The sequence below is a fragment of the Crinia signifera genome, unplaced genomic scaffold (assembly GCF_055691185.1).
Source record: "Crinia signifera unplaced genomic scaffold, ASM5569118v1 HAP2_SCAFFOLD_175, whole genome shotgun sequence".
Taxonomy (NCBI): Eukaryota; Metazoa; Chordata; class Amphibia; order Anura; family Myobatrachidae; genus Crinia; species Crinia signifera.
The window spans coordinates 172852-180463 of NW_028142068.1; positions in this window are offsets into that span (position 1 = coordinate 172852).

The window sequence follows — 7612 nt, forward strand, 5'->3', positions numbered from 1 at the left end:
ATGAATTCCCTGAGGGGTGTAGTTTGCAAAATGGGGTGACTTGTGGGGGGGTTCCACTGTATTGGTGCTTGGGGGGTCTTGCTAATGCGACATAGCACCCACCAAAATTCCACCAGAATCTGAGCCGCAAAATCCAAAAATCACTCCTTCCGTTCTGAGTCCTGCCATGCACCCAACTGGTATTTTTTGGTCACATGTGAGGCATTGCCGTACTCGGGAGAAATTGGGGCACAGATTTTGGGGTGCTTTTTCTCCTTCATACCTTCTGAAAATGAAAAATTTTGAGCCAGAACTGCATTTTTGTGTAAAAAAATGTAATTTTTCATTTTCACTGCCCACTTGTATCAAAATTGGTGAAACCCCTGGGGGTTTGAAATGTACACTATACCCCTAGATGAATTCCCTGAGGGGTGTAGTTTGCAAAATGGGGTGACTTGTGGGGGGGTTCCACTGTATTGGTGCTTGGGGGGTCTTGCTAATGCGACATAGCACCCACCAAAATTCCACCAGAATCTGAGCTGCAAAATCCAAAAATCACTCCTTCCCTTTTGAGTCCTGCCATGCACCCAACTGGTATTTTTTGGTCACATGTGAGGCATTGCCGTACTCGGGAGAAATTGGGGCACAGATTTTGGGGTGCTTTTTCTCCTTCATATCTTCTGAAAATGAAAAATTTTGAGCCAGAACTGCATTTTTGTGTAAAAAATGTAATTTTTCATGTTCACTGCCCACTTGTATCAAAATTGGTGAAACCCCTGGGGGTTTTAAATGTACACTATACCCCTAGATGAATTCCCTGAGGGGTGTAGTTTGCAAAATGGGGTGACTTGTGGGGGGGTTCCACTGTATTGGTGCTTGGGGGGTCTTGCTAATGCGACATAGCACCCACCAAAATTCCACCAGAATCTGAGCCGCAAAATCCAAAAATCACTCCTTCCGTTCTGAGTCCTGCCATGCACCCAACTGGTATTTTTTGGTCACATGTGAGGCATTGCCGTACTCGGAAGAAATTGGGGCACATATTTTGGGGTGCTTTTTCTCCTTCATACCTTCTGAAAATGAAAAATTGTGAGCCAGAACTGCATTTTTGTGTAAAAAAATGTAATTTTTCATTTTCACTGCCCACTTGTATCAAAATTGGTGAAACCCCTGGGGGTTTGAAATGTACACTATACCCCTAGATGAATTCCCTGAGGGGTGTAGTTTGCAAAATGGGGTGACTTGTGGGGGGGTTCCACTGTATTGGTGCAACATAGCACCCACCATTCATTCCACCAGAATCTGTGCTGCAAAATCCAAAAATCACTCCTTCCCTTCTGAGTCCTGCCATGCACCCAACTGGTATTTTTTGGTCACATGTGAGGCATTGCCGTACTCGGGAGAAATTGGGGCACAGATTTTGGGGTGCTTTTTCTCCTTCATACCTTCTGAAAATGAAAAATTTTGAGCCAGAACTGCATTTTTGTGTAAAAAAATGTAATTTTTCATTTTCACTGCCCACTTGTATCAAAATTGGTGAAACCCCTGGGGGTTTGAAATGTACACTATACCCCTAGATGAATTCCCTGAGGGGTGTAGTTTTCAAAATGGGGTGACTTGTGGGGGGGTTCCACTGTATTGGTGCTTGGGGGGTCTTGCTAATGCGACATAGCACCCACCAAAATTCCACCAGAATCTGAGCTGCAAAATCCAAAAATCACTCCTTCCCTTTTGAGTCCTGCCATGCACCCAACTGGTATTTTTTGGTCACATGTGAGGCATTGCCGTACTCGGGAGAAATTGGGGCACAGATTTTGGGGTGCTTTGTCTCCTTCATACCTTCTGAAAATGACAAATTTGGAGCCAGAACTGCATTTTTGTGTAAAAAAAATAATTTTTCATTTTCACTGCCCAGTTGTACCACAATTGGTGAAACCCCTGCGGGTTTGAAATGTACACTATACCCCTAGATGAATTCCCTGAGGGGTGTAGTTTGCAAAATGGGGTCACTTGTGGGGGGGTTCCTAACTTTTAGCATGTTATGGTGCCTAGAAACCTACATGGTGCCTAAAAAATAATCTCATAAAAAGGAGGCTCCAAAATCAAGTAGGTGCTCCTTCTATTATGAAGCCTGTGGTTTGGTCACCGTGCACACTAGGGCCACATATAGGATATTTATGAAAACAAAAGAATTGGGGGAATCAATTTTTAGTCACATTTCTCTAGTAAAATGTACTGTGTTCCTTAGAAAAATGTATTAAAATTGCAAATCTGCAAAAAAAAAGAAATTTTGAAATTTCACCTACACTTTGTTTTAATTCCTGTGAAACACCTAAAGGGTTAACAAACTTCCAAAATGCTGTTTTGAATACTGTGAGGGGTGCAGTTTTTGAAATGGCATCATTTATGGGGGTGTCTCACATACAAGTCCCTCAAAGTCACATCAGAACTGAACTGGTCCCTAAAAAAATCAGTGTTTGAAATTTTCTTGAAAAATTGAGAATTTGCTATTCATATTGTAAGCCTCCTAGTGTCCAAAAAAATTAAAAGGAAGTTGAAATAATGATGTCAACATAAAGTAGACATATGGTCTATGTTAGTTATTCACTATTTTGAGTGGTAAGATTATTTGTCTCACAAGCAGAAAATTTAACATTTTGCAAATCGCTAAATTTTCCATTTTTTCACGATATTTTGGTATTTTTCACAAAAAAACACAGACCGTATCGACGAAAATTTACCACTAACTTGAAGTACAATGTGTCACGAAAAAACAATCTCAAAATCACTGGGATAAGTAAAAGCAAAAAAAAGTTATCCCCACTTAAGTGAGACATGTCAGATTTGAAAAAAATGGCTCTGTCAGGAACGCAAAAACTAGCTCTGTCAGGAAGGGGTTAAAATTGGATGTGAATTTCTACTTAATTTCCTTACATACAGGGAGCAACTTCTATCAGTCACCCCACCTTGACAAAGTGCCCAGCGAGGCATGAAACGGGTTGGAGACTTAAGGAGAGGAGAAGCCATCTTGCTGCTGCCCGAAGTACCGACACGCCAGTCGCTGACGTCAGCAAGCCGCGTCCCGGGACCAAAGCCGCAACAGAAGATTCCACCCAGAAGCGGACAGCAACTGAGCTGAGGAATACCGCTGCCTCTGTAAGGTTAGGGTTAGTAGGGAAAGCGCGACAATCTCCCTCTCTCACCTCACATCCTCCAAAAGGAGTGTAAACATTATTTTACTAATACATTTTTACTTTACAGGTGTCACTCGTATAAACTAATCCCAGCGCTCTTTTTTACCCCTCAGAACCTTTGCATTTGAGAGCTGCTATACCATCAGTGCAGTTGATTTAACATTTTTCTCCTCACTTAGGATTATGGGGTATGGGACATTATACAGTAACACCGGGGGAATGTGACCAGAGAGGTGACTGCTGGGAATGGGAAATTAGACAGTAACACCGGGGGGGGATGTGACCAGAGAGGTGACTGCTGGGAATGGGAAATTATACAGTAACACCGGGGGATGTGAAGGAGAGGTGACTGTTGGGATTGGGACATTGTACAGTAACACCGGGGGAAGTGACTGGAGAGGTGGCTGCTGGAAATGGGACATTATACAGTAACACCGAGAGATGTGACCGGAGAGGTGACTGCTGGGTATGGGACATTATACAGGAATGAGGCATTATCCAGTAACCCCTGAGAGGTGACTGCTGGGAATGAGGCATTATACAGTAACACCAGGGGATGTGACCGGAGAGGTGACTGCTGGGTATGGGACAGTATACAGTAACATCAGAAGAATGTAACCAGAGAGGTGTGTGCTGGGAATGGGACATTATACAGTAACACCGGAGGATGAGACCGGAGAGGTGACTGCTGGGAATGGGGCATTATACAGTAACACAGGGGAATGTGACCGGAGAGGAGACTGCTGGGAATGGGACATTATACAGTAACAAAGGGGATGTGACCAGAGAGGTGACTGCTGGGAATGGGTCATTATACATTAGCATCGGGGGATGTGACCGGAGAGGTGACTGCTGGGAATGGGGAATTACACAGTAACACCGGAGAGGTGACCGCTGGGAATGATGGGAATGTGGAATTATACAGTAACACCGGGGGAGGTGACTGCTGGAAATGGGACATGATACAGTAACACCGGGGGATGTGACCGTAGAGGATACAGCTGGGAATGGGACATTATACAGTAACACCTGGGGATGTGACCGTAGAGGATACAGCTGGGAATGGGACATTATACAGTAAAACCGGGGGATGTGAACAGAGAGGTGGCTGCTGGGAATGGGGCATTATACAGTGACCCGGGGGAAGTGACTGGAGAGGTGGCTGCTGGAAATGGGACACTATACAGTAACACCGGGAGATGGGACCGGAGAGGTGACTGCTGGGTATGGGACATTATACAGTAACACTGGGGGATGTGACCAGAGAGGTGACTGCTTGGAATGGGGAATTATACAGTAATGAGGCATTATCCAGTAACCCCAGAGAGGTGACTGCTGGGAATGAGGCATTATACAGTAACACCGGGGGATGTGACCGGAGAGGTGACTGCTGGAAATGGGACATTATACAGTAACACCGGGGGATGTGACCGGAGAGGTGACTGCTGGGTATGGGACATTATACAGTAACACTGGGGGATGTGACCAGAGAGGTGACTGCTTGGAATGGGGAATTATACAGTAACACCGTTGGAGGTGACTGCTGGAAATGGGACATTATACAGTAACACCGGGGGATGTGACCGGAGAGGTGACTGCTGGGAATGGGGCATTATAGAGTAACACCGTTGGATGTGACCAGAGAGGTGACTGCTGGAAATGGGGCATTATAGAGTAACACCGGGGGATGTGACTGGAGAGGTGATTGCTTGGAATGGGACATTATACAGTAACACCGGGGGGATGTGACCAGAGAGGTGACTGCTGGGAATGGGAGGGTGAGGAGAGAGAGAGGGTGAGGAGAGAGAGAGGGTGAGGCGAGAGAGAGGGTGAGGCGAGAGAGAGGGTGAGGCGAGAGAGAGGGTGAGGCGAGAGAGAGAGGGTGAGGCGAGAGAGAGAGAGGGTGAGGCGAGAGAGGGAGAGAGGCGAGAGAGAGAGGGTGAGGCGAGAGAGAGAGAGGGTGAGGTGAGAGAGAGGGTGAGGTGAAATAGGGTGGATAGAGAGAGAGAGAGAGGGTGGAGAGAGAGAGAGAGGGTGGAGAGAGAGAGAGGGAGAGAGATAGGGTGGAGAGAGAGAGAGAGAGGGTGGTGAGAGAGGGTGGAGAGAGAGAGAGGGTGAGGCGAGAGAGAGAGAGGGTGAGGCGAGAGAGAGAGAGGGTGAGGCGAGAGAGAGAGAGGGTGAGGCGAGAGAGGGTGGAGAGAGAGAGGGTAGAGAGAGAGAGAGAGGGTGAGGCGAGAGAGAGAGGGTGAGGAGAGAGAGAGAGGGTGAGGCGAGAGAGAGAGGGTGAGGCGAGAGAGAGAGGGTGAGGCGAGAGAGAGAGAGAGGGGGGGTGAGGCGAGAGAGAGAGGGTGAGGCGAGAGAGAGAGAGGGTGAGGCGAGAGAGAGAGTGGAGAGAGAGAGAGGGTGGAGAGAGAGAGAGAGGGTGGAGAGAGAGAGAGGGTGGAGAGAGAGAGGGTGGAGAGAGAGAGAGGGTGGAGAGAGAGAGAGAGAAAAGGAGAGGGGGTGTGGAGGAGGGGAAGTGAAGGAGAGGAGGGGGGAGTGGAGGAGCAGAGAAGGGGAGGGGGTGCGGAGTATAGGAGGTGAGCAGGAGGGAAGCGAGAGGAGGAGGGGAAGCAGAAGAGGAAGGGGAGCTGAGGAGTGAGAGGAAAGAAGAAAGGAAAGTAGGGGAGGGGGTGAGGAGTATTGGAAGCAAAAGAAAGGAGGGGGAAACAGGAAAGGAGGAGGGGGAGCGGAGGAGGTGGTTGGGGAGCTGAGGAGGAGGGGAGAACAGAGAGCAGGAGCAGACAAGAAGAGGGGGAGAGGAGGAGGAGAGGAGGCATGGAGGAGGTGCAGAGAAGGGAGCGCAGTGCAAGCTGGTGCTGGGTACCTCCTGTGACAATCAGCAGCGATGGTAGCGATGATTTTGCTGCCCCTGCTCCTGGGCAGACTGGGTCTGCTGCACTTTCTCTTCTTCTGTGCTAGTCATCTCTTCCTGCTCCATCTCCCCGGCGCTGGGTCTTCTCTTCCTGTACCCCAGCACAGGTTCACTGGCAGTCAGAGAGAGAAAAGTGTGGGGAAATTGGTGAGGAGAGCAAAAGAGGGGAAAGGGAGAGCTGGGGAGAGGGGAAGGAGGAGCGGAGGAGAGGGATCAGAGAAGAAGGAGCAAAGGAGTGGAGGAGGGGGATCAGAGAAGGAGCAAAGGAGTGGAGGAGGAGAGAAGCGGACATGTAGAGAAGTAGCACAGAAGGCACTGTGTACCTCTTGTTATTGGTGCTGCATGGTACATGATCAGCAGCGATTGAAATGCTCCTCCTCCTCCGACGAAAAGTGGTGGGGAGGAGAGAGAGAAGGGGAGCAGAGAAGAGGAGGAGGGAGAGGAGGGGGAGCAGAGTAGAGGAGGAGAGGAGAAGGGAGAGCAGGAGAAGAGGAGAGGGGTGAGGAGGAGGGGAAGTGCAGGAGAAGAGGGGAGGGGGAGAGGAAGAGAGGGGAAGCGGAGAAGTGAGAGAAGGGGAGGGGGTGCGGAGGAGATGAGGTGAGCAGGAGGGAAGCAAAGGAGAGGAGGAGGAGGGGTAGTGGAGGAGGGAAAGAGATGTGAGAGGGTGAGGCGAGAGAGAGAGAGAGAGGGTGAGGCGAGAGAGGGAGAGAGGCGAGAGAGAGAGGGTGAGGCGAGAGAGAGAGAGGGTGAGGTGAGAGAGAGGGTGAGGTGAGATAGGGTGGATAGAGAGAGAGGGTGGAGAGAGAGAGAGAGGGTGGAGAGAGAGAGAGGGAGAGAGATAGGGTGGAGAGAGAGAGAGAGAGGGTGGAGAGAGAGGGTGGAGAGAGAGAGAGGGTGAGGCGAGAGAGAGAGAGGGTGAGGCGAGAGAGAGAGAGGGTGAGGCGAGAGAGAGAGAGGGTGAGGCGAGAGAGGGTGGAGAGAGAGAGGGTAGAGAGAGAGAGAGAGGGTGAGGCGAGAGAGAGAGGGTGAGGCGAGAGAGAGAGAGGGTGAGGCGAGAGAGAGAGGGTGAGGCGAGAGAGAGAGAGAGGGGGGGTGAGGCGAGAGAGAGAGGGTGAGGCGAGAGAGAGAGAGGGTGAGGCGAGAGAGAGAGTGGAGAGAGAGAGAGGGTGGAGAGAGAGAGAGAGGGTGGAGAGAGAGAGAGGGTGGAGAGACAACACCACCACACCTACCCCTCTGCCACCCGCAGCACCCCCATATCCACCACAGGCAACATCGCACCCGCCCCCCTCTCCATCCTGCAGTACACCCACCCCTACATAAAGGGGCTCGCAGGTTAAGGGGGCAGAGCCCCTTACGATGGTGTGAAGAGCGCCCGTAGGGCGCGATGAATCACCTAGTATATAATATTCACCTTGTGCGTTTTTTTAAACACAGAAATGACAGAAGGTCGATACAAGCCTAAGGTTGACATGGGCATGGTGGACAAGTTATTCAGGTAAGACCAAATGCACGATTTGTAGAGGGG